Source organism: Bufo gargarizans, chromosome 9 (genome assembly GCF_014858855.1).
Source record: "Bufo gargarizans isolate SCDJY-AF-19 chromosome 9, ASM1485885v1, whole genome shotgun sequence".
Classification (NCBI taxonomy): Eukaryota; Metazoa; Chordata; class Amphibia; order Anura; family Bufonidae; genus Bufo; species Bufo gargarizans.
The window spans coordinates 65,391,254-65,418,590 of NC_058088.1; positions in this window are offsets into that span (position 1 = coordinate 65,391,254).

Sequence of the window (27,337 nt, forward strand, 5' to 3'; positions counted from 1 at the left end):
CCAGGCAGCAGGGGGCAGTCTTGTACACAGTTTGTAGTGTATTCTAACTAGAAGCGTCCCATCACCATGGGAACGCCTCTGTGTTAGAATATACTGTCGGATCTGAGTTTTCACGAAGTGAAAACTCAGCTCTGAAAAAGCTTTTATGCAGACGGATCTTCGGATCCGTCTGTATGAAACTAAAACCTACGGCCACGGATCACGGACACGGATGTCAATCTTGTGTGCATCCGTGTTCTTTCACGGACCCATTGACTTGAATGGGCCCGTGAACCGTTGGCCGTGAAAAAAATAGGACAGGTCATATTTTTTTCACGGCCAGGAAACACGGCTCACGGATGCGGCTGCCAAACGGTGCATTTTCCGATTTTTCCACGGACCCATTGAAAGTCAATGGGTCCGTGAAAAAAAACGGAAAACGGCACAACGGCCACGGATGCACACAACGGTCGTGTGCATGAGGCCTAATCAAGATGACCAAATGCTCCCTCAACAATGAGATCGCTGGAGCTGTTGGAGGCCTATAGTGAAGTTTCTACTAAGCCCTACCTGGGACAGAGCACAGTGATTTTCCAATAGACTGCAATAGTAAACAATTGTAGTCTATGGTGCAAGCCAGGGATGCCCATTGTGCATCCCTCCAGCAGCTGGAGTTATAGTTTTACAACAGCTGGAGGACCACAGGTTGGGCATCCCTAGTGTAAACAATCTATTGACTGCATGTCGGCATGGGTCTGACTCCCAGCACTTCTGCAAGGAACTGTTCTTACCAGCTGAGGCACCACAATTGGCCCCCAGAACTACACAGCTTTGCCCACTGTTTAGTGACTGTGCCTGGTTACTGCAGCACAGTCTCTCCCAGGGAGTAATTTTTTTAATAAAAAAAAAGAATTAAAAATTCTAATCACCCCCTTTCCACATTTGACATATATAATAAACAATAAAAAAACATAATTGACATTGTCAATAATGAAAACATAAGATATAGATTTGATATCACTGTAATCATATTGACTTTCCGGATAAAGGGAATGTGTAATTTACCACATAGTGAAGCAGTAAAAAACCAACAAACAAAAAATAACAACGATAAAAGCGTTTTTCTTTCCCATTCCACCCCATTTAGAATCTATTTTCCTGCTTTACGATACATCCTATAAAATATTAAATAGTGCAAGTACAACTGTCTCACTAAAAACAAACCCTCATATGGCTATGTTAACAGAAAAATAAAAAAGTCATGTAAACATCAAAATCGAAACACGAAAAATGGCTGCGTCAGGAAAATTTATGACAACTCAGATTATGAGCCTCAGGGTAAAATAAAGCACCATTCTCTCATGGGGAACCCCCTTTAGTTCCATGTACTATAAGTACTTTCTTCTTAGCCCCGGGGGCTGATGTCACTCATCAGGCTTGTTATACATCTACAACCATATTTCACTCTTCCCTATTTGAATGTAAGTAAGAACTGCTGTCTATCTCTTCATCAGCTAAGGTACACAATGACACCTTCCCAGTTCACAAAAAAAAATGAGGCAACTACTTTTCTGCGCTAATCACCACTTTCAGATGAGTTGTCATCAGTAAGCAATGATTGAAATTGCGAGCGTGTAATCAGTCTACCATAAAAAGACAAGTCTTGACAGATAGTTTGTTTGCTTTAATAGTTCAAAACCAGAACCATTTCTGTCTGAATTTTCTCTCATCCTAACTGTTTAATTAAGCACTGTGAGACTTGTCACTACTGATATACTTCTTTCCAGTACATTAAACCCCCTAATCCTTTACATTCCTTCTCTGTCTTCGCTGCCAAGTCAAAAATCTATCCTCTAATACCATATCCCACTTCCTGTTTCATCGCGGTCTAAAGGCTGAAATGGTAATTACAGGGTATATTATGCTGCTACTGTACATCATTGCCAACTACGTGTCACGGAGCGTTCAACATTCGGACATTTGATTTCTGTAGTAAACTGTATGATACAAATTAAAGGGAACCTGTCACCTCTAGTATAGTGACAGGACGGCTGATTTTAACGGGCTGTCAATTCTGGGCTAGAATTCACCACTTTTACAGTACTGACATGCCGAAGCTCACAGTATGCACCAGCGCTGCGAGAGAGATGAATCAGATGAAACTCATGGCCCCACCCTCCCCTACCTCCTACCTATGACTTGCATGTTTCTTTCATGTTATTCATAGGGCGAGGCTTCGAGGCTTATCAGACTCATCTCTCTCTCAGCTCTAGCGGTTCACCCTGTCGGTATTGTAAAAGTACTGACTTCTAGCCCAGAAGTGACAGCCCGCTGAAATGAGCATGTCTGTCACCATACTATGCTGCCCTCAGCATGAGCAATGTAGTAGAGGTGACAGGTTCCTTGTAAGGGCATGCTCCACCCTCCAATAGGATCACTAGAATTCTGGAATTTAAAAGGATGCCCCAGGCTACAAATAACTTTTTTTGTGTGTGTGTAATTAAAATGTATAACATATTCCGATAAACTCTCTGTATCAATGATTTGTAATATCTCTGCTTGTTGTCATTCAATAAGAACGTCAACTGCCGGGAAATACTCACAGGTCCACGACTCATTCCAAGACATGGCTCTGATAACTCTATTCTATTCACATGGCCAGGACTGGTTTTCATCCACTCTAAATAAAGAACTAAGGTCCCTATTAAATGACAGCAAGCAGACATCTTGAAAACCACAAGAAATTGATAAATAATATATATTAGACAATCTTATCACTTTTATTATACAAAGAAAGTCTTCTATTTACTGAAGCAGGAATATCCCTTTAAAGCGGTACCACGTGGCAATGTGCTATCCCTAGTGACTTTCTGTCCAAGGACACATTTGCATGTTCTGTTAGATCCAAAAATGACAAGACCACGTGAATATTCCCAGGTTTAAAAAAAAATATTTGGCTTCATAGCGGGACTGTGAAACTTGGCTGTAAAAAATCTTCAAATTCAAGGAGTAAGAATTTGTCTTCAAAAAGCTTGACAAACAGTAGTAATCCACTCCTGTTTTCAGGTGCACAAGCTTTCCTGGTAGTTGTCAGAATCATCTAAAATTAAATCTATGTCATTGAAAAGGATAGCTCACGAAGATTAAAGGTGTTTTCATGCACCTACCTATTGATGACCGATCCTTCAGATAGGGCATCAATATCTTATCATAGTAGCTGTGGTCCTGGAATCATCACCAAAACTAAAAAGCTCCTATCACTGTGTAGTGGCTATGCCTGGTTATTGTAGCCCTGTTCCCACTCACTGGTTACAACAGCCCTGCTGCCATTCCCTGGTTACAACAGCACCGCTCCCATTCATTTGAATTGGCACAGTACAGCTACTAAACAGTGTGCAGAGCAGTGTAGTTCTAGGGCCTAATTATGGTGCCTTAGACAGTAAAAACAGATCCTTGATAGGGATGTTGGGAGTCAGAGCCATGCCGATCGGACATTGATGACCTATCCTAAGGATAGGTTATCAGTGAGTAAGTTCTAGAAAATCCAATACATGTAGCTAGTGTTTTGATCTCCCCTTCTACCTCTTCGTCCTGGCTACTCATGGGGTAGCATCTATAGAGAATGGAGTCCTCCATAGGCTTTGATGACTCAAAGGCATGAGTTTGGGACCAACCATGACTGGATTAACTCTTTATTGGGTCCACATAGCAACCACACAGTCTGTCTCTGTGGTGTGAGGGATAGAAATGTTGTAAGGTAGGAATACAGCTTTATAGATACACTGATGTATATCATATGGTTTGCATTTGGAATGGTATACAATGTACATTACAGGCTTCACAGGTTATTATTGCTTTGATAAAGCTTTCTATTTCTTTTCTTTTGTTATACTTGACATCAATGGCAACATCATTGGCAGTGCTCAGTAGCCTTTAACTGGGCAACATACTATAAAATTGTGTACTGAAGTTAGCAGCTGTCCAACTACAATGATCTTCCGATTACCCTGATTCCAGAAGGAGTAGATTTTCATGAAAAATAGGTTTGCCAGTACTCTCATGACAAACCCTAGTTATGTGGATGATAATGAAGGGTTAGAACGTGCATGACAGGGATGTGAGGGTGTAAATATTGCAATTATAACTTTGAAAATAGATAAACCAAGTCATTTTGAGCTTAGATGTTATGTTTCCATCCTGAATGACTTATTGAAATTCTAATATTTTCTATTGTAAACAGAGAACATGACTCCCTGCATATATGAATACCGGAGGTAAGTCAATTGCATTACCTCCCTCAAACATGTTTTAAGTAGTGATCAGGGCCGGCGTCAGCACCCGGCATACCCGGGCAAGTGCCGGGGCCCACTGCTCATGTCGGGGGCCCACTGTGCTGCTAATAATACAGATGGAAAGGCTCATTGCTGGAGCGCAGGGATATGAGGTCATTTCATTCATTAACCGCAGCTCCAGGGGTGTAGCTATTGTGGAAGCTACTGCTTCGGGCCCTGAGGGCAGAAGGGGCCCGAGAGCAGTAGCAGGGCTGCAGTGTCAGACTAGAGCAAGGAGCATCAACAGCATGCAGAGGCCGACTGCTTCTGTCCCCCTTACAAGCTCCTGTGCTGCGCAGCTTCAGACACACCTGTTCAGCAGAGCAGTATATATTGCCTGAGAAGCTTTGCCCCCCCCCCCCTCCACAGGACGCGCTGCCTGAGGAGGAGAGAGACGGCAGGGCTGGAGCAGCAGTGTGAAGACTGTCTGTGAGTGAGTCTGCACTGTGACTGTCTCTTCTCTGTGGGACAGGAGGGGTGGGGGGATGTCAGGGAACATTTTAAGATGCTTCTGGATGCTGTAGACCAGCAGCCTCATGCTATTTCGTTTTTCTAGTGCCACATTAAGCAGTTTGCCTCCATGACACCTGCCCCCCCCCCCAAATACTGTCCTATCATCCTCATGGAGCCCCTTCTGTCTCCTTTCCTCCCCCATGTATCCAGAGCTCCTGTTTCACCCTCCTATCTCCTATTTCTGCCCTGCACAGACCCCCTGCCACTACTTCTTGTATGAATCCCCCTCAGAGCCCCTTCCACCTACTTGCTGTGTGCACCGCTCCTGTTCATCCAGGGCCCCGGTCACCTGTCTCAGTCCTCTGCCTCCCATTATGGTGGCATCTAAGCTGCATGCACCATAAGGACCTTCTAACATCACAGGGTCATGTGACTGTGCCCCCCACCCCGTACTGTGCCCCCTTATACCCTGCATTGTGCCCTCTAACCACACACTGTACAGTGCCCCTAGTCATTCCCTGTACTGTGCCATCTTATACCCCTTTTATCCAGTCATTGCATAGCAGTGTTATCCAGTTACTGTATGGCAGTTTTATCTGATCACTGTATGGAAGTATCCAGTCACTGTATGGTGGTGGTATCCAATAACTGTATGGAAATAACTGTATCCCCTCCATGCCCACACCACCTTTCTTAGACATGTCATGAGTGGGGAAAAGTTGCAGATTGTGGCGTAAAGGACCTTTACACCACAATCTTTGTCAGAAAAACGCCTAATATAGGCGTATTTCTGTTTAAAAAATGACCCCCTAATTGTATTATTACAACTGAGGGTCTGAGGGTCATTATTCTGAATGGAGGGGGGTCATTAAACTGTGTGGGTGTCACTAGGGGGTCATTATACTGTGTGGGGGGGCCACTGAGGATTATTATACTGTGTGTGGGGGCATTCGGGGGGTCATTATACTGTGTGAAGGGTCACTAGTGGTTATTATACTGTATGAGGGCCACTGGGTGGTCATTATATGGTGTGGGAGCCACAGGCGTACATGTAAATGCAAAAAAATGCCACAAGGGGGCCCACTGAGATTTATCGTCCAAGGGCCCACATGAACCTGGAGCCGCCACTGGTAGTGATTATAGAATGTCAATCTGTTAATACTACTTGAATTGTACTGATAAATTTCAAACTATCACAATTGTGGTCATAGCTCTGTTTTTCTGTTACAGAGATTCATATTACCTGGACAAATTCTGTCTGCCTTCAGTCCCCACTAGGGGGAGCTTAGGAGCGTACTGCATACTGTGTTATTAATGACTTCAATGTATAAATAGTATCCACTAAGCTCCTAAGCACCCCCTATTAGTCACTAAAGGCAGACAAATCTTATATGCATATACATATTTTTTAAAAGAGCTGTTTTACATATTAACGAATCTCCCCAAAATCAGCAATTGTCCTAAAATAATGTATTGTCACCATTTCATCCAGCTGCTGCTCTAGGCCTGCCTGTTAGGCTTTGTTTAGCTGTAGCAATGATGAGCCTGTATATACTTCATCTGATAACTGTAGCCAATCACTGGTCTCAGCTATCTTGTGCCGTATACCACTGAGGCCAGTGACTGGCTGCAGGAGAGTCCAGTGTATACATACATGTCATCATTGCAACCAAGAAGATGATGTCATGTCTACAGAGGCAGGAGAGACTGGATTAGCATGCTGGAAGTGTCAGGGGACAAATTGAATGAGATTATTTTATTATTTTATCCCAATTGCTGCCTTTGGTAGAATTTTGTAACCCTACTTTAATCTTCCGAAAAACAAAACTTTGATTGCTATAATTATATACTATAGAAATGTATCAGCACAGAATTGTTTCAATGTGTTTTAGAAGAAAAGAAAAAAAATCCAGGCTTGGCTTTATCCCCTTTTCTGTGCAGTGGAAAAGACTTTGTGGGATATTTATCAAAACTGGTAGAAAGGAACACTGGCTTAGTTGCCAAAAGAGTTCTGAAAAAAGAAAGATGGAATCTCATTGGCTGAGATTTACAGATATTAATTGCAGATCTCACTACTGACCTGGTTTCTAAAGGATCTATCTCTATCTTGCTCGTAGTTTAGATTATCAGCTTTAAAACATGACCTGGCTGAAATCTCTAACTGCTATACAGCCTGAGATGGAGCAAGTTAACGCAGCCTGCCATTCAGCCAGCTATGTTCTCAGCTACTGAAGGGGAAATTACTGCCCTGTTAGGTCCCCTTTATATTGTGGGCCCTGTAGCAGCCACTATGGCTATTATAGTGGTAGATCTACCCCTTGGAGATTGAATCAGGCTGCTCTGACACTGTCCAATCAGCACAGTGTTGGAAAGGTCTGGTTAGCACCCTGTTGGGAGTGCAGTGCCAATGACCATCTGTGTCTCTTTGACAGTACATGGCCCTAATAGCATACCAGGCCAAAACAAATCCCATTGATTGCTTGTGAACAGGAGGGGGATTCAAAAAAGAAAAAAAAAAACACTGGTAGAATCTCTGGAGAGGGGGCTACAACCAGCTAAAGAGAGCTGCCGTATTTGGAGGTTGTCCTCGTCCACATTGCTGCTTTTCGTCTACTAGTATTACTATTACATAAGCTAATCAAAGAATTCTAATACAAGTTCTTATGTTGTATTTGATCATTTGAATTTTTAGCTCAAGATTCACTGTTAGACCACTGCCCTAGATGTCAGTAATGATGACAGATGCAAATTCATATGATAAAAATGTACCAGCTGCATTCCTCATAGTAATGCAAATTAAGAACATCTCTCCAACTTGCCAAAAACAGCAGTCTTTCCAACAGACTAGGCACAACATTTCACATTAAATCAGCATTCACAGCATTTACCAGCAGATGCTGCTGACATGAACCCAATGTAATCTCTTTAACCTTGTCCTGTAAGGAGCACACAAGCCATGACCACATAATTCTGTTTAAATTAGATTTTGTTTGTCATGTAAAAGCTAATGTTGAAGCTCAGTTCAATAAAACATCTATAGACCCTGAAGAGAATAAGGGTTAACAGTCCTATAGAAAATGTGTGGTATGTAGATTTTGTATAAAACTTCCATTTGGTTAGGAACTCATTAAACACATTGGAAAAAATGATTGCATCCAAATCCCAACCACGTCAAGATGACCCATGATAAATGTAGGTCCACATTTGCTAAGATTTGTGCAGCAGCAACATATCCTAACGTGGGTGTACATAGGGGGGGGGGGGGGGAGTGTGTTACAAGGTTAAAACGAGAAAATGGGTCCTGTGCCACTGAATGGAGCATCGGTCACGCTTGCTTGGAGCTGCACGTTTCAAAGTATGTGGGACTAATAAAGATAGCAAAGTAGTGTAGGCAACTATCTCCATCAGTCCCATAGAGTTTTGATGCTCAACTGATTTAGTCGGGGACATAGGACCCTTGTTCTTTTGATCAATAGAGGTCCAAGTGGTGGGATTGCCAGCAATCAGAAGTGTTGATTATGGGGCAACCTCTTTAGGACACGGGTAGAATTGAATATGTTAATTACATTGCAGGTTGCAAGAGATCTCCCTGCTGTTTGATGACTTCTCTGTGATGCAGGAGGCTGGCCCCAGGAGGCCAAGACAGCATCTGGATAATGTCAAGGGAACATAGGAAGGTGAGCTTTCTTTACTGGGGGTGAGGGAGACATTTATGTTTATTCAGGGGCACACCATGGGGCGTATATGAGGAACGGCTCCAGAATAAAATCAATGAATTATAATAACCAGGTTGTTATGTTCTCACTTGGTGAGGTGGATCTAAGCCTCTTGTTCAAAGCCCCACAGATAGGTGGTGCTGGTTCAGCAGAGTAAGAAGACTAATGTAATAGAGCTGGAAGTAGTAGAATTGTAGACCTCAAGCAGGGGAGTTGAACAGAAGATTGAAAAAGCAAATTCGATGTGGCAATGGTGACTGAAGACCAGTGAAGCAGAGAGATGTAGCAGAGCTGCAGCAGAGTACTGGATACCGGCATAGCAGATTTGATGTAGCAGGGTTGAGACAGTAGACTGGAAGCCGGTAAAGCATAATGATGTTGCAAAGTTAAATAGCAGAGTTGATGTGGCAGAACTGAATGGGAGAAAGCTGATGCAGCACAATGGAATAGCGGAGTTGATGTGGCTGAGTTGAATGGCTGAGTTGATGCAGCAGGACTGGGTTTAAATGACCCAGGAGGAGCAGTGATGTCATCGGTCTGCACCTTGTTGCTGTGGCAACCTGATGCCCAGGAAAGGAGTCTGGACTGGCCTGGATAGGATAGCAAGGCAGCACTCGCTGCTGGATTAGGGACAGGTGAGTAACACAAGTTTAAAAAACCATACATGCTTTACATTCAGGGGTCACATCATAGACCATTTTAATAGGGGCTCAGTGTGAGTATTTGTAAGGACAGTGGCCAGTATGGATCCATTCTTATATTGAGAGAGCACAATGTACTTTTTTTTTTATTCAGGACATATCATAGGCCACATATTTATTCACAGTGCACTGCTCTGATCTTTTATTATTAAGGGGGCACCATATAGTTATATTATATTTTTATTCAGGGTCACATTGTGCATTTTTTCTAAGAAGATTTTTTATTTATTTAGGGGACACTTAGGAGACATAGGCCTTTTTATTCAGGGTGCACAGGGTGCAATGTTAGCTTGCAAACTGAAAGTTGTGAGAGAACTTTGCAATTGATCTCTGTTCTGGTGATTCTGATACTGTATTCATGTTAGAAGCTTGGTTTTGGTAGCATATACTAACCTTGGTTCCGGTACTGTATGTATGTACCAGGCTTTGTTTTTTGTACTGCTTTTGAAGTACAGGTTTGATTTTGGTGCTGTCATTTTTGTTATTATTATTATTTTTTTTTTTAGGAGCTGTAGCAGTTTTATTTAAGTCACCCCCCTAAGGGTACTTTCACACTTGCGGCAGAGAGATCCGGCAAGCAGTTCCGTCGCCGGAACTGCCTGTCAGATCAGGCAAAACGTATGCCAACTGATGGCATTTGTGAGACTGATCAGGATCCTTATCAGTCTTAAAAATGCCTGATCAGTCGAAAAAATGCATTGAAATGCCGGATCCGTCTTTCCGGTGTCATCCGGCAAAACGGATCCAGCATTTATTTTTTTCACCTTTTTTTCAGTCTGCGCATGCGCAGACCGGAAGGACGGATCCGGCACTAATACATTCCTATGGGAAAAAAGACATTCAGGCAAGTGACTTTAAATAGGCATTCCGGCGCCCCAGGGGTTAATCTGAACAGGATGCCGGCTGAAATCATTCAGCCGGCATCCTATCACAACGCCAGGGGGGGTCATGTGACCCCCCCCGTGTCGGCGATCGCAGCAAACCGCAGGTCAATTCAGACCAGTTTTTTTTGCCGGAGATAAAACCGTAGCATGCTACGGTTTTCTCTTTTGCCTGATCAGTTAAAACGACTGAACTGAAGACATCCTGATGCATCCTGAACAGATTGCTCTCCATTCAGAATGCATGGGGATATGCCTGATCAGTTCTTTACCGGTATAGAGCCCCTGTGACGGAACTCAGTGCCGGAGAAGAAAAACGCAAGTGTAAAAGTACCCTAAGAAAATCCTGTTTACACCCCTGTGAATCCCCCAAATCATTGCCAACATCAGGACCGGCCAGTTACTAATAGCCTCTGGTCTAATTAATTTGGTTGAAAGAATTGAAATTATTAACCCCTGCTTGCCCCATTTAAATAAATATGCCAGTGGTGGAATTCTCACCATTGTACATGTTTTGTTAGCTGGCAATGCTTAATTCCTCTGAGTTGGATCAAACTTTCGTCTGCACAGGCCAATGTTGTACTGTGTGCAAAGTGAAATATTAGTTTCTTGTCATTGCTTACAAAGAATAAATGTGGTTTTTGGCTTTTATTTCTTGCGCTACATACAGCATAAGCATCATACATAAGACAATGGTGTTCACATATGTGGCAACTTCAATGCACGGGAGAATGAGATCATTTGTTTTTGAGTCAGTATATTTTTTATATATATATTATGCTCTTTACAGACATTACCATTTCTTGCTGCCCCCAGTGGGGCTCACAATCTAAAAACTCTATAAATATGTATTCTGAGAGTAGATGTTGTTATTGGTTCGATTTGAACCTAGGACCGCAAGCGCTATCCACCAAGCCACTATGCTGCCCATCATTATCGCCGAGACCAGGTATTGAAACCAGCTATATTAGACGAGAATAAATAGCATTTTTCCCCTTTGTTTTCCATTTTCACTATATAAAATGTAACAAAAAATATTTTAGCTTTAATTCTCAAAGACAAAGCACTAGGTGCCCTTCTAAAAAGGGTATACTGAGGAATAAAAATACAATAAATAGCATCTTTTAAACACATTATTTTTAAATTTAAAATTTTGCTATGGGCATCAAATGCCAAAACGCACCAAGTGAAAGGAGTGTTAATGCAGCCTCATGCCATCTACTTTTAATATCAACATGCTTAAAATAGATTTTTTTCAAGAATAAAATACAAAATTGTTTTGAATGAGCCAGTATTTTTTGCACGAATGAGATATTACTGCCAGAATAAGAACGTGCCTTTCCATATGTAGATGAAAGGCTTTTTTATTTTTTATTTAAAGTGGAAGCTTTTAAGGTTGCAAGATCTCAGTCATACTTGCTGAAAAAACCTAGACTGTTGGGAAACTTTTTTTAAAGTTTTTTTTTGTAAATAAAACTTCTTCACTTTCAGTCCCTCCTCTCCAACGGCCATAGGTAGACCCACTATACTTCTCTACATTCTTGGATACATTTAGTCCAGGGATCAACAACCTGCGACACTCCAGCTGTCCTGAAACTATAACTCCCAGAATGCTCCTTTCACAACTATGGGAGTCACAAGAACAGCCAAATAAGTGTGCATGCTGGGAGTTGTAGTTTAGCAGCAGCTGAAGTGCCAAAGGTTGCTGATCCCTGATTTAGTCAAATGTACCATTTACCTGTGGGTAACTGCAAATGTATTTCCCCTATGCAGGTGCCCACAGGTATGGTGGCACCCACAGCTCCATATATCACAGGGACACTTGGTTTAGGAGGGCTAAAGGTACAAAAAAAGTAAATCTTGAATCTCTTGAGATGTTTTACCCTTGTACACAGTGACCCCTTGGATAACTTGTATTGAGTATTAAAGTGACACAGGCTTTACTGTATTGGCCTCCTCATGTTCACTGCATCGTTATGGAATCTTGTAACAGTTTTTCATTTGATGATATTAATAAAACTTGTTGGAACCCTCCAACATGATTAATAGTAAGGAATTGTTATCTTAGCCTGTAACCAAAATTAATGCACAAAGAAACCTTTTGAACAAATTAAAAGCCTAAACGGCAGCGTGGGGATATATTGCTGTATTGCCTAATTAACACCCAGGACGTACTAGGGAAAAAAAGAAAAAATAACAAACAATTTTTAATTTCTTCCATTAATTTAGCCGGATGTCCCGGTTAATCAAATGATAGCTTTTTTTGACAGTGACAAATCTGTGTGTCATGGTAGGTATGATATGGAAGATAAAGGTCATATATTTTCACTTCACCAAAGGTCTCAGTGAAAGAACCTTAATTACACAAGGGAGTGATGAGACATTAATTAAGTTCTGTCAAAAATAATTAGGTTCAGTTTAAAGATAATTTAATTAAACATTTTCCTCATCTTTAGTAAAAATAAAAAAATATATATATATCTAAAGTTAATGTATCAGACTTCTGGCAGAAAAATTTATAAAAGTCCTACTACTGCAACCTTTTTTTCAATTTCTATGTCTCACATTAGAAGACATAGCTTGGCATGAGGAACATTGATTTTACATAAAAAAAATAATCTATCTGTCTATTTATCAATATATCATCTTTGTCCATCTACTTTATCTATTTATCTGTCTACATATCTATCTACTTATCTATCTGTCTATCTATCTATAATCTATCTACTGTCTATCTATCTTTCTATCTATCTATATTATATCTATCTGTTATCTATCTATCTATCTAATCTATCTATCTCATATCTATCTATCTATTATCATCTATCTACTTATCTATCTGCTATTTATCTATCTATCCACTTATCTGTTTTATATATTACATCTGTATCTGTAATATATATTACATTAAATGTAATGATTGCAGTAATAATTTCTTATCTCCAATGTTAATATAGTTAATATACTACAGTTTTACACATTTTCTATAATATGTTAGTAGACTGATTTCTAAATTTAATGCATTCTGTATAATGTTAAATTTATAATTTTCAGCTTAATATAAAATTATACATGCCTTTAAACACAATTTTTGTTTTATTGTATTAATAGAAAGTCATTTCCACAATATTAAATTAACATTAGGTAATATTGTGTATCAATATTGTCCTTAGTATTTCTTAAATATGGAAAATATGCACAATGTGCATCCATAGAAAAAAGAAAATGAAAGAGGACAGAGCATCACAGGTACATGTCTTTAAAGCTGCACTTACCTATACGCCAGGCTGTGGTTAATATATGTCCTAGGAGGTTTGGCCAGTCAGTGCTGCAGCTTTAATCTAATGAGAGAGGTAGAAATTTGCTCCATTATCAGTCACACACATTCAAGCAGGGTCCTGTGCAGCACAGTAGATACAACCATAAGCTCTGGGACCTTCTCATTGAGCTAAGATTGCTTCATACAAAAGTTGACAATACACTGGTGAAAGCCATTGTTGATATTCAACATTTTTTAAATAGCTCAACAGAATAGACAATAAAGCCGGCAGGAAAACTTGGTCAGGATAAGAGCTGAACGGGAGTCTGGATTTCAAAAAGAAAACATTGATGGAAAATTCACACTAGTCATAACATTAAGAGATTCAACTAAATCTCTAGAATCACTCAATGAAGTGAGATTCTGCTGGTATGAAATGAATAAATGGAAATGTAATTATCTACTGTTATATGAAATGGACGTGACAGAAGAATAAAAACATATAAAAACCTGTAAAATCGGATGCAACTTAAATTTATATAAGAATAAATGAGTTCTTACATTATTGTGCCACTGTGTGTTATCAATGAATTATTTAGGAACCCAATATATTGAATTACTATGGTTAAATATTAGCACTACATGTTTAATTAGGTTTAATTTTATTTTATATTTGCCCCTAGTTTTTAATGAGATCATGAATTTTTTTAACTTCCTGTCAATATATTTATATCATAGTATAAGGAGAAGTTATATAATTTTTTAGCTACAGTATTTTAGGGTTGCATGTAAGTTAGCATTTGGTTAGTATATGACATGTTATAGGAATTTCTACCTTGGTTTGTGTCATGATTTATGCTGCTTGCTGTGCAGAATAAATGAGGGCTACGTGCCACAATTTTGTTTAATTTACAAAATGCTAGACATGTTTTTTGTTTTGTTTTTTCAAAAAAACTTTTGTGCCAAGCTTTTATCTAGTCCTATTTTGCGCCATGCTTTGGTGCATATTTTGGACAAATACTATACCAGCTCCGAGGTGATATAAAAAGTGCTAAACTATTCTGATTGTATTAGGCTCTACGGCACATTGGGGGACATTTATCAATAAAGGTGTAATTTGTGTAAAAAGATACTAAAGTTACAAATCAAAAGTGGTGATTTGTTTCACCTAATATATCAAAAGGTGCACACCACTTTTAAAATGTGACTTTTTAAAATGTCAACTTGATTATCTGCCTAATTCTCTTGATTTGCAACATTTTAACACCAAAAGCACTAAAATGACTTTTCTTAACTGAAATGCGCCATTTCAGCCACCCTCTGCCCAGGCTACACTTGCGACTTTTGAAACACATTTGCAACATTTTCACTGGTATATTGCGACTTTTGTCTCAGACGTGTGGCACTTTTGTCATTGTTTTGTTTTTGCTGAATAACAATTTACTGACAAAACTCTCTTTTTTAGCTCATTTATATGAGACACAAATAAATACATCCTGTTTTAATACTTACCAATCACTTTTTCACACAAGTGTTATTTTTTTTTATAAATACAACTTTTTGACAAACATTTGCATTTTTTTACCATAAATGTGACTTTTTACACCAAACACCACCACATAGGCTGGATTAATTGTCCGCAACAATTTGAGCCATTTCTGCCTATAGTAGGATGATAAATGAGGCATAATATGCCCCAATTTGATAGCCCCGCCCTCTTTGACATTTATAACTCATATCTGGCATGATGCATTCTTTTCGGGAGAAAACAGATGATATATTTGGCACAAATCAAAATACCATTTTTTTGTGTGCATTTTTCACCATAATTCTGGTGCAACATGCTTAGCAAATGTCCCCCATTGTGTTATATCTTCCCTGCACCACTTTTTAAAGTAACATTATAGCTTTTAACACATTTAACAATCCACAAATCACAAATTTGATACCAAATATGAATGGCACAGGCACAATTTTCTGTCTTAATATAAACTGCCCCATTGTGTTTTAGATATTGTACTGTTTATTATAGGTATGCACTAACCAAATGCAGAATGTACAAATAAATTCCCCATTAAAAGTGTCCTGTCTGACCCAGGAAGAAGTACAGATTCAAATAGACAAATCGCCAGGACAGGATGGCATACACCCCCGTATCCTAAGGGAATTAAGTAATGTCATAGCCAGACCCTTATTTCTGATATTTGCAGACTCTATACTGACAGGGAATGTCCCACAGGATTGGCGCATGGCAAATGTGGTGCCAATATTCAAAAAGGGTCCAAAAACAGAGCCTGGAAACTATATGCCGGTAAGTTTAACATCTGTTGTGGGTAAACTGTTTGAAGGTTTTCTGAGAGATGCCATGTTAGAGCATCTCAACGGAAAAAAGCAAATAACGCCATATCAGCATGGCTTCGTGAGGGATCGGTCATGTCAAACAAATTTAATCAGTTTCTATGAGGAGGTAAGTTCTAGACTTGACAGTGGCGAATCAATGGATGTTGTGTATCTGGACTTCTCCAAAGCATTTGACACTGTACCACATAAAAGGTTAGTATATAAAATGAGAATGCTCGGACTAGGAGAAAATGTCTGTATGTAGGTAAGTAACTGGCTCAGTGATAGAAAACAGAGGGTGGTTATTAACGGTACACACTCAGATTGGGTCACTGTCACTAGTGGTGTACCTCAGGGGTCAGTATTGGGCCCTATTCTCTTCAATATATTTATTAATGATCTTGTAGAAAGCTTGCATAGTAAACTATCAATTTTCGCAGATGACACTAAACTGTGTAAAGTAATTTACACTGAAGAGGACTGTATACTACTACAGAGGGATCTGGATAGATTGGAGGCTTGGGCAGAGAAGTGGCAGATGAGGTTTAACACTGACAAATATAAAATTATGCACATGGGAAGGAATAATGCAAGTCACCCGTACATACTAAATGGTAAAACACTCGGTAACACTGAATTTTAGGAATTTTAATAAACAGCAAACTAAGCTGCAAAAACCAGTGTCAGGCAGCAGCTGCCAAGGCCAATACGATAACGGGTTGCCTCAGAAGGGGCATAGATGCCCGTGATGAGAACATAGTCCTACCACTTTACAAATCGCTAGTCAGACCACACATGGAGTACTGTGTACAGTTCTGGGTTCCTGTAAACAAGGCAGACATAGCAGAGCTGGAGAGGGTTCAGAGGAGGGCAACTAAAGTAATAAATGGAATGGGGCAACTACAGTGCCCTGAAAGATTATCAAAATTAGGGCTATTCACTTTAGAAAAAAGACGACTGAGGGGAGATCTAATTAATATGTATAAATATATCAGGGGTCAGTACAGAGATCTATCCCATCATCTATTCATTCCCAGGACGGTGACTGTGACGAGGGGACATCCTCTGTGTCTGGAGGAAAGAAGGTTTGTACACAAACATAGAAAAGGATTCTTTACGGTAAGAGCAGTGAGACTATGGAACTCTCTGCCTGAGGAGGTGGTGATGGTGAGTACAATAAAGGAATTCAAGAGGGGCCTGGATGTATTTCTGGAGTGTAATAATATTACAGGCTATAGCTACTAGAGAGGGGTCGTTGATCCAGGGAGTTATTCTGATTGCCTGATTGGATACGGGAAGGAATTCCCCTAAAGTGGGGAAAATTGGCTTCTACCTCACAGTTTTTTTTTTTGCCTTCCTCTGGATCAACTTGCAGGATAACAGGCCGAACTGGATGGACAAATGCCTTTTTTCGGCCTTATGTACTATGTTACAAATAGGTCTACTATTTACTCTATTTGCTGTCATGTGAGATTAAATTAATAAACTTAGGGAGAAATTTATCAAGTCTGCTACGCCAGTTTTGTGGTGTACAAAGGTCACAAGTGATGCCTTGTCATTTTTAAAAGTGGAATGAACAGTCGTGATTTTAGAACACCTTTAAAGGGCATTTCCAGCAGATTTGTAGCTATGAAACTGGCTGACCTGTTACGTGTGCCCTTGGCGGCTGAAGGCATCTGTGCTGGCTCCATGTTAATATGTCCCGCATTGCTGAGAAAAATTATATTTTAATATTTGTAAATGAGCCTCTATGAGCAACAGGGGCGTTGTCTTTACCCCAGGAAGCTCTGCTCTCTCTGCAACTTCCAGGTCCTCTCCACTTTGATTGACAGGGCCAAGCAGTGAGAACGTCATCACACCTGGCCCTGTCTTCTCCTAAAGTCTTGCACTGCACTGTGCACTTCAGTAGTACAGAAAAGAGGCTCATCGGCAGTTCTCTTATGTACCGTGAGCCTCTTTTCTGTCAAAGTGGCGAGGATGCAACAGTTGCAGAAAGATTTGAGCCTCGTGGAGTAATGACAACGCCCCGTTGCTCCTACAGGCTAATTTGCATACATCAAAACTTTATTTTCCTCAGCAATGTGGGCACATATGAACATGGGACCAATACAGATGCCTTCAGCTGCCAAACGCACATACAACAGGTCAGCCAGTTTCATAGATAGAAATATGCTGCCAGATGCCCTGTCTCCCTGTCTCATTTATGATGTGTGACTTTTTTTTAACAGTTGCAAAAAAGTCAAATCTCCACACCAGGCAACACCCTGGTGTACTTTTATTGACATAGGCATACACTACAATGGACTTGCACCAAATATATTATTATTGTGCACCATTTCATAAATTTGCATCAACCTCACAAAGCAAAGAGAGACTGACTTGAAAACCACTGCAAATGATAAACCCCTCCTTTACTTTTTCAAACACACGGTTGTATAACATCCCTGTACATGAATTGCAGACCAGTAGAAGTTTACGTGCCCAGTTCTTTTGAACCCATATGGAATCTTGACATGTAGAGGTGTATAAAAAAAAAGGTTAAATAGTTAAAACCACCCCTGATGATGGATTTTCTCATGCCCGTCTAGTCAAGCATTGTGAACACAAAACTGGACAGGTTGCAGATTACTGAGAAGTGAATACTCCTGGTGCAGTGGTGCTTGTAGGACAGGAAGGGAAGGAAAGCCTTCTTGCTTAGCGAGCAATGTTCTGCAGAGTCTAGACAGAGAGAGCATTTGCTGATAAGAATCACTTGCTAATGATTTTTACATTTTTTTTATATTTGTAATGTTTTATTTTTTTCCGTGCCCAGCCTGTACGTGATTCCTTTTCAAGATTACTCTGCACATTGTCTCACTTGTAGAGTTTATGCAGAGTAATTACAAGTGCTCATCCCATTCACTTGAAACCGAACCAGCCAACACACAGTATAATGTTGAAGAGGATGCAGCGCTCGTACGAGCCCCACCTCCTCTTCAAACAGCTGTTCGTCGGGGATGCTGGAAGTCGGACCCTCAAAAATTTGATATTGATGAACTATCCTGAGAAATGGTCATTGATACAAAACCATTGCACAATCCCTATAATAATAAGGGCTATGGACCATAAAGCTATCAGAGCACATGGATAATAAACACAACATTATTATGAATGTGATATACCCACAGTGAGGCAAATTTATGATCGGGCAGAGTTTGGCGGCTGCAAGACTGAAGGCTTCAAATGTTTTATGGTGGACAATATATTTAAAGGGGTTGTGCCATAAACTACTTTTCACTCTAAAGTGTATTTTCATTAATGACTCTTGTTCTCATTTCTCCTTGATCATTATTATAATTTTTTTCAAATTTACCATATTTAAAGTTTTCTTTTATCTCCCATGCTTGAATTCTACTTTCTGGTTCGTCAAAGGGTAGGGAGATGGGTCCTGACATCAGCAGATCATGGGACACTAACCACGCTCCTTGTTCTTACCAATGAAGCTTGTACGCTCTACATTGCAAAGCTCCAAAACAGGATCTAACCTACAGCAACTGAATATTGAAACTGATCTGCCACAGGGTCCAATGATAGGCTAATAACTTTTGAATAAGGCAGTTCTGATAAAGGTCTGTTCAGAGGAATACATTTACAGTGACACAACCAATTCAAGCCTAATGATCTTAGGGGACGACCATGAGTGTGTGGCTTTGGAAGTTGTTTCAAATAACTATGGTTTAATTAGGATGAACAATTGAGGACAATTGAGGATGCGTGAGAGCGTCTGACGTGGGACGCTAGGGCTCCGCCCCCCCGCCTCTCCTGCACGCCGCCTCTCCTGCATGTCGGCCGCTGGCTGATCGTAACACCACCGCCCGGAATGCCTGACTGCCGCTGCCACCGAATGCCTGCCCGCCGTTGCCCGTGATACTGCGCCATCCATCGCAGCCCTTGTGCCCATGTGCCGAAGTTGCGCCTGATCCGATCGTCGCTTGGTCTACCTCAGAGCTCGAGTCTGGAAATCGGACCTGGATCTGGACCTTTTGTGGTTCCCTGGAAGATTGGAGCAGCCGGAGGGTGAGCTATCACAGTATTAATCTGCGCATCTGGCTGACAAAGAAAAAATGCTGGTGTGATGAAGGTCGGTGGGCCCAGAGTACAGGTGCACTAACCATAAAGGTTAAAGGAGAGCCCTGGTTGACATTTGTTTATAAAATTTAAAACTATGGCACTCACAGAGTGGATATCTGGGGGGTACCTTCTCAGTCTCTGAAGTCCTGCTTTATCGATTTCTACCGATACTTACTGATTCTTAAATGCCGGAGTCCGCCTGTAACATCTTGAAGGGCGGACATTTCAGTTACTGGGACGCGAAAAATTTAAGGAGGACTGTTCACAGGTTCTTGTGGTGGTGCGGCATACCCCTGCTAAGTACCCCTGAGTATGCAGCGGATACCGGATTAGTCCACTAGCGCGAATGTGGCTATGACGATGGGGGTGCAGACTTAAGCTGCCGTAGAATAAAGGATATAAAGGGTGGAATGAACCAGTGCGAACGGTAGCGAAGTTAAAGAGGAAGAAAGGAAGAAAAGGGAAAAAAAAAAAAAGGGAAGGGGGAAACGGAGGAAAAAAAGAAAAAAAAAAAAGAGAGAGCGGGGGAGAGTGTTTTGGGATGTGGAGCATAACGCTTATTAATTTTAATAACCCCGACTGAAAGCCTTATCTCCCCCCCCTCAAGCTACTTAACTGGTTTATATCTTTCTGAATTTATCAACTAACTGACTATATCCTTTATACGTCTGGATTCCGTCCCTTAACCCTATAAGAACCCTCTCTTTCCTCGGGGAGATTCCGCTGTTATTACGGACCTTTTCTTTTCCCTCTTTGTATTAACTTTTGTATTTGACTATGGATGTAACCCATTGGCTGTATTGAGTTTTATGTGACTAACTAAACTAAAAAAAAAAAAAAAGGGGGGAAAAGTGGGGGAGGGGGAAGAAAAAAAAGAAAAAAAAAAAAAGAAGAGAGAAAAAGAGAAAAAAAGGGGAAAAAAAAAAAGGGGAAAATAAAAAATAAAAAAGGGAATATACTTTATATATTACAGGCGAAAGGGGATTAAGATAAGAGGGAAGAGATATTAAAATGTCACAAAAAAAAAGGGAAGAACAGCGTGCCCCCATGGGGAGTACCACAAGGCGATCAGCAGGAGGGCCTGAAAGCGGGCCTAAACAAGTGGGTCTAAATAAGTACCTGGTACCGAATTCCCCTGGGCCCAGATCCCCACAAAAAGAAAAAATAGCGGAGGCCAGAGTACAGGAGCCGACACATGAGACCCCAGTGGAGGGGGGTGAGGGTGATAGGGGAGCACCAGCGTTATATACAGAAACGGACGTAAAAATGGTGCAGGATATACTCTGCACTGTCTCAAGGATGGAAAATTTAATGGGTAATTTAGTAACCCAGCTTGGGGCAGTGCAGACGGACGTTATGGTTATTAGAGCCGAGATGGAAAAAGTAAGACAGCGTTTACAAGAGATGGAAAAAAGGATTCCCTCCCTAGAGAAATCTGTGCAGAAACTAGAGAAGGAGGTGGCCCACCTAAAACAAACAAATGTTAAAATAGAACAAAAACTGGTAGACCAAGAGGATAGATCAAGAAGGGCTAACGTAAGATGTGTGGGGGTCCCAGAGAGAGCGGAGGGAGGAAATTGTACGGAATTTATGGAAAAATGGTTGAGGGAAAATAGCAAAGTAGGTACTCTTTCCCCCCTATTTACTATAGAAAGAGCACATAGGGTCCCCACAAAAAATAGAGCACCAGGGGATTACCCCAGACCTATACTGGTGAAATGCTTACTATCTAAGGATCGAGACGGAATACTAGCTGATGCAAGAACTTCAGAAAAATATTATATACAGGGTGTAAAGATCAAACTCTTCCCAGACTACTCATTTAGTACTAACGCACAAAGAAGAGAATTTATATCCGTTAAAAAAAGATTAAGAGAGGCCGGCATAAAGTATAGTTTACTTTTTCCGGCGAAATTAAGGGTGGAATATAACGGCAAGATCTCCTTTTTCCAGACTCCGGAGGAAGTCAGTGACTGGGCGGATGGAGAGGGTTTTTGAGGCTGGCGGGGGATGGGGGGGGGGTGAAAGGAGTCACGCTAAGTTATGGAGTCGCCCGGACTGCTGGATAGCAGAAGGGGGGACTATATAGAGGGGGGGTTATATAGGGGGGGGTGGGGACCGGGACGTGGAGAAACTTTATATATTTTTTTTTTTTTCCCTCCCCCTCTGCTAGATGGCTAGGATCCTTTCATTGAACGTGAGGGGGCTCCGAGACAGGGTTAAAAGATATGCTATCCTTGAGTGGATGAAGAGGTTTCTGCCAGCCATCATCTGCCTCCAGGAGACACATTTGGACAAAGAATCAGTAAGATGGTTGGAGAGGGGATGGGTGGTGGCGCGATATCATTCGGTATATACCACTTACTCTAGAGGGGTTTCAATTTTGGTACATAATAAGATTAAATTTGAATCTTTGGCATGTGAGGCCGATGACCACGGCAGATACCTCTTTTTACATTGTTTTGTGGATGGGGTTAAAACTGTAATCGCAAATATATATATTCCACCACCATATAAACCAGATGTTCTGTACCAACTGTATAGATTTATGTTGAATAAGCAGGAATGTATATTGATTGCGGTGGGGGACTATAACGCGGTTATGGATCCACTCAGGGACAGGACATCTAGCAGAGGGGGAGGAGCACAAAATGTAGACTTATGTAAGGTGGCTCACGAATTTAACTGGATAGACGTCTGGAGGGCTCAACACCCGGATGAAATTAGATATTCCTGTTACTCAAAAACACACCAAACTTGGTCGAGAATAGATATGACTTTTGGAAATAAAAATTTAATGTCCCTAAATAGGATTAAGACAAAATATATACCCATGGCCTTGTCAGACCATAATGCAATGACAGTCGAATTGGATTTAAATAAGAACAATGCTCTGCCAATGTTTAAGTTCAACTCTCATTGGCTGTCATTGATTTCAGATAAAGAGAGCATAATCAAGGAATTAAAACACTTCTTTAGGGAAAATAATGGGTCCGCCAGTAGATTAGTGGTCTGGGACACTTTCAAGGCATTTTTGAGGGGAGTATTGTTCAAAAAGGTAAATCAGTGGAAAAAAAGAACTAGAGAGAACGGGAAGGTATTGGAGAAAAAACTGCAAGAGGCAGGTATGGCAAGTATGAGGTACCCTACCGCACTTAATAAGAGAGCTTGGGAGGAAGAACAGGAAAAGATGAAGATTTATCAACTAGAGAAAGGTAGGAAAGAATTGCTCTTTCAAGGTATCCAACTAGCCTCGGAGGGTGAAAAGGTTGGTAAAATATTAGCAAATATAGTGCGAAATCAAAAAGAGAAATCATGGATAGGGGCAATTAAAGATAAAACGGGCAAATTAATTACTACACCCGAAGGCATTAAAAAAGTGTTTTGGGAATACTTCATAGAGCTTTATAAGTCCAGGGTACAATACTCAAAACAAGAGCTAGATTCATACCTGGACAATATCGCCTTTAATAGGATATCTAAGCCCCAAAAAGAATACCTGGAAAAAGAAATAACGGTAGTAGAAATAAATCTAGTTTTGGGGAAGGTTAAAGCCGGGAAGGCACCAGGTGGGGATGGGCTTCCCTTTGAAATATATAAAAACTTCTCCCAGGTGTTAGTACCAGAACTAAAGATAACACTGGACGAGGCCCGAAAATTAGGTGACCTACCGAACTCTATGAAAGAAGCATGTATTACGCTAATCCCAAAAAAGGGAAAAGAACAAACAGATCCCGGTTCATACAGACCAATATCTCTGTTGAATACGGATGTTAAAATTCTGGCAAAAGTTTTAGCTAATAGGCTTTCAAAGGTTATCAAAGGGATAATAAACAAAGATCAGACAGGATTTATACCGGGAAGAACAATATACTCTAATATAAGAAGGACATTTCTCAATATGGAGGCTAATAGATTGGATACAGGGGAGAAGGCGATACTCTCACTGGATGCCCAAAAGGCATTTGATTGCATTGAATGGGACTATCTATGGGCAGTGTTAAGGAGATTCGGTATAGGGGAGGGATTCATAGGGTGGATTAAGCTAATATATCTAAATCCCAGGGCTAGAATGGCGGTGGATGGGAGCTTGTCCCTGCCTTTTGCCCTATTTAGTGGCACAAGGCAGGGATGCCCTCTCTCCCCACTGCTATTTGCTATGGCAATTGAACCTTTGGCAAATATAATAAGAAGTGATAGGGAGTTTAAAGGTTTTCAATATGCGGGCGGAGAAGAAAAGTTGTTGATGTATGCGGACGATATTTTACTTTTTTTGCAAAACACTGGGGAGCAGTTTAATAGAGCGATAGAGATAATAGATAAGTTTGGGTTTTTTTCTGGTTTGAAGATAAACTGGGGGAAATCACATATGTTATTATTGGGAGATAGACAATTACTAGGAGACACACGGGTGCAGGTTTTAAAAAAACACGAACATTTTAAATATCTCGGTGTACAAATCTCCGGAAATATAGAAGAATATGAAAAATTAAATGTCCTCCCCCTAATTAAAGAATTAAGAACTAAAATACATATATGGAAAAAACTGCCAATGTCAATTCAAGGTAGGGTAAATTTAATAAAAATGGTCTTTCTCCCAAAGATACTCTATATATTGCAAAATGCTCCAGTGAGAATATCGCAGACTACCTTTAAATTATTAGAAAGACTAATGGGGGATCTCATCTGGAAAGGCGCGATTCCTCGGATAAAGAAGGAAGTCCTCCAGCTCCCAGTGCAGGATGGAGGTCTAGCGGTTCCTAATTTGTTTCTTTATTATTTAATAATTCAATACGGGAATATAAAGGGTAGCTTAGACACTCAAGTGGGTAGGCAAGAATTAAATAGATGGGGTTGGAAAGAGGGAGGGAATCACTTAGAGGTGTTGGAGTCAGGTTTTTTGGGTAAAAAAAATTCAGAGAATAGAATATTAAACTTAATAGAATACGTATGGGGGGAAATTAAGAAGATATTGGAGATTAAAGGGTTTTTGAAATACACACCGATATGGAAAAATGTTAATTTAAAAGAATTAGAAACAATAAGGGACTATATAGATTGGCAGAAAAAAGGAATGAAATATCTAGACCAGATCTTTGAGGAAGACAAGTTGAAAGATTTCAACACAATGGTGTTGGAATTTGGGATCCCCCATACTGACACGTATAAATATCTCCAACTTAGGAATGCATTGCGGACAGTGGTACAGGAGGATAGGTATAGAAGGGAAAAATCAGATAGGTTGGATAAATTCATTACAGTAGGGGAAGGAGTAGGAACAACAGCAAGGAGATATAGGCTTTTGATGGGTGGGAAGAGAAAAAAGATCACAATGCTAGCTCTAGGAAAATGGGAAAAAGATCTTGGATCCCTTACAGAAGAAAATTGGAAAGATGCCCTTAGAAACTATGCTACAATCTCCGATAGGGGCTCTCATAAGATCTCACAATTTTTTATAGTGCATAGATTACATCGATCTCCATGGATGTTGAAAAGAATGGGTGTGAAAGCAACAGATAAGTGTCCAAAATGTGGGGAGGAGAGAGCAGATTTAATACACTGTTTTTGGAGATGTCCCAAGCTCCATAGATATTGGACAGAAATAATGGAAACCATATTCTTGCTCCTGAAAGTCCGGCTGCCCAATGACCCAATAATTGGTATTCTAGGGGCAACTGAACATTTGAAACTAAATAAAAAAACTCGACTGGTCTTGAATAAAGTACTGTTTCAGGCCAGACTGCTCATACTTAGGCAATGGATAAAAGTAGATCTACCGACAGTGGGACAATGGAGAAAAATGGTAGACAATTTAATTAAAGAAGAACGAGTGATGGAGAACTATATAAAAAGGGTCAATAAATCTCGACCAAGTGTGGGAAAAGTGGTTACTTTAGTGTTTATATATATATTTTTTATTTATTTTTTTCTCACGTCCCTACGCGGAGGGGGGGGGGGGTGTAGGATGGGAAACGGGAGAAGATAGGGAAAGAAAAAAAAAAGAGGAACTGTACTTATTAATTAGGACTGGTGGATCTCTGTTTACCTGATTTTTGTGGATTTGTTCCTTGTGTGAAAATTAAATAAAGACTAATTTAAAAAAAAGAGGAAAAGAAAAGAAGGGAAAAAAAAACATAAAAAAAACCAATGGTTTAATTTGTTTATGACTTTATGGACAAAAGCAAAGTTTGACGATTATTTGTTACTTTATGGACAGTTAAGGTAGAAAGAAATGAATTGCTGTTATGGAAGGTTGTAAATGTTTTCTGGTTATTAATAGAGATGAGCGAAGTATTCAAAATTTCAATTGCGCCGATCCCTGTCATTGTATCCCTTAGATGTCACATTCATAGCTGATCACGGCATCTGAAAGTAATAATACAGTGTCAAATAAAAAATAAAATAAAATTATATCATACTTACCTCATCCATTTGCTCGTGACAAGCTGGTGGGATTTCATGCAAGATATTCAATCAAGACTGCGGTGGCCAACCCGTTGCCAGAAAATGAATGAGGTAAGTATTATTTTTTTTTGTTTTTTACACCATTTCAGGGAAAATTGATCCGCTACAACAAAGAATGAGTAAATTCGAGTTCTCGGCAAATCAAATTTTCCCTGAAATTTTTGGGGGACTTCGATTCGCTCAACAGTTATTAACCTAGCTGAAACATTTTGGAGTAACTGACTAATTACAGAGTCTTAGGCCCAATACAAGGAAATATCTATATAGAACATGTGCATGGCCAGCAATATTTTTGACACTGGAGGGACATATCATTGATAAAGTTTAATAAGCTATTTGTACATCAACTCACATGACATATACTCTAGAAGTAGCAAGTGAATGCCTCTAAAGTCAGCCCAAAATGGTTGCCTTCTGTCTCTGGAACACTGCACACCCAAACCTTATCCCAACGATAAAACATGGTGGGAGAAGCATCATGGTTTGAGGCTGCGTTGCTGTCTCAGGAACCTCACACCTTAACCCCTTAAGGACTCAGCCCTATTTCACCTTAAGGACTTGGCCATTTTTTGCAAATCTGACCAGTGTCACTTTAAGTGCTCATAACTTTAAAACACTTTAACTTATCCAGGCCATTCTGAGATTGTTTTTTCGTCACATATTGTACTTCATGACACTGGTAAAATGAAGTCAAATTTTTTTATTTTTTTGCATAAAAAATACCTAATTTACAAAAAATTGGGAAAAATTTGCAAATTTCAAAGTTTCAGTTTCTCTACTTCTGGGGATGTTACAAGGCTTAGAAATTTAGAAGCAAATCTTGAAATTTTTCAGAAATTTACAAAAACCCAATTTTTAGGGACCACTACAGGTCTGAAGTCACTTTGCGAGGCTTACATAATAGAAACAGCCCAAAAATGACCCCATTCTATAAACTACACCCCTCAAGGTATTCAAAACTGATTTGACAAACTTTGTTTACCCTTTAGGTGTTGCACAAGAGTTATTGGCAAATGGGGAGGAAATTTGAGAATTTCATTTTTTTGCCTAATTTTCCATTTTAACCCATTTTTTCCACTAACAAAGTAAGGGTTAACAGCCA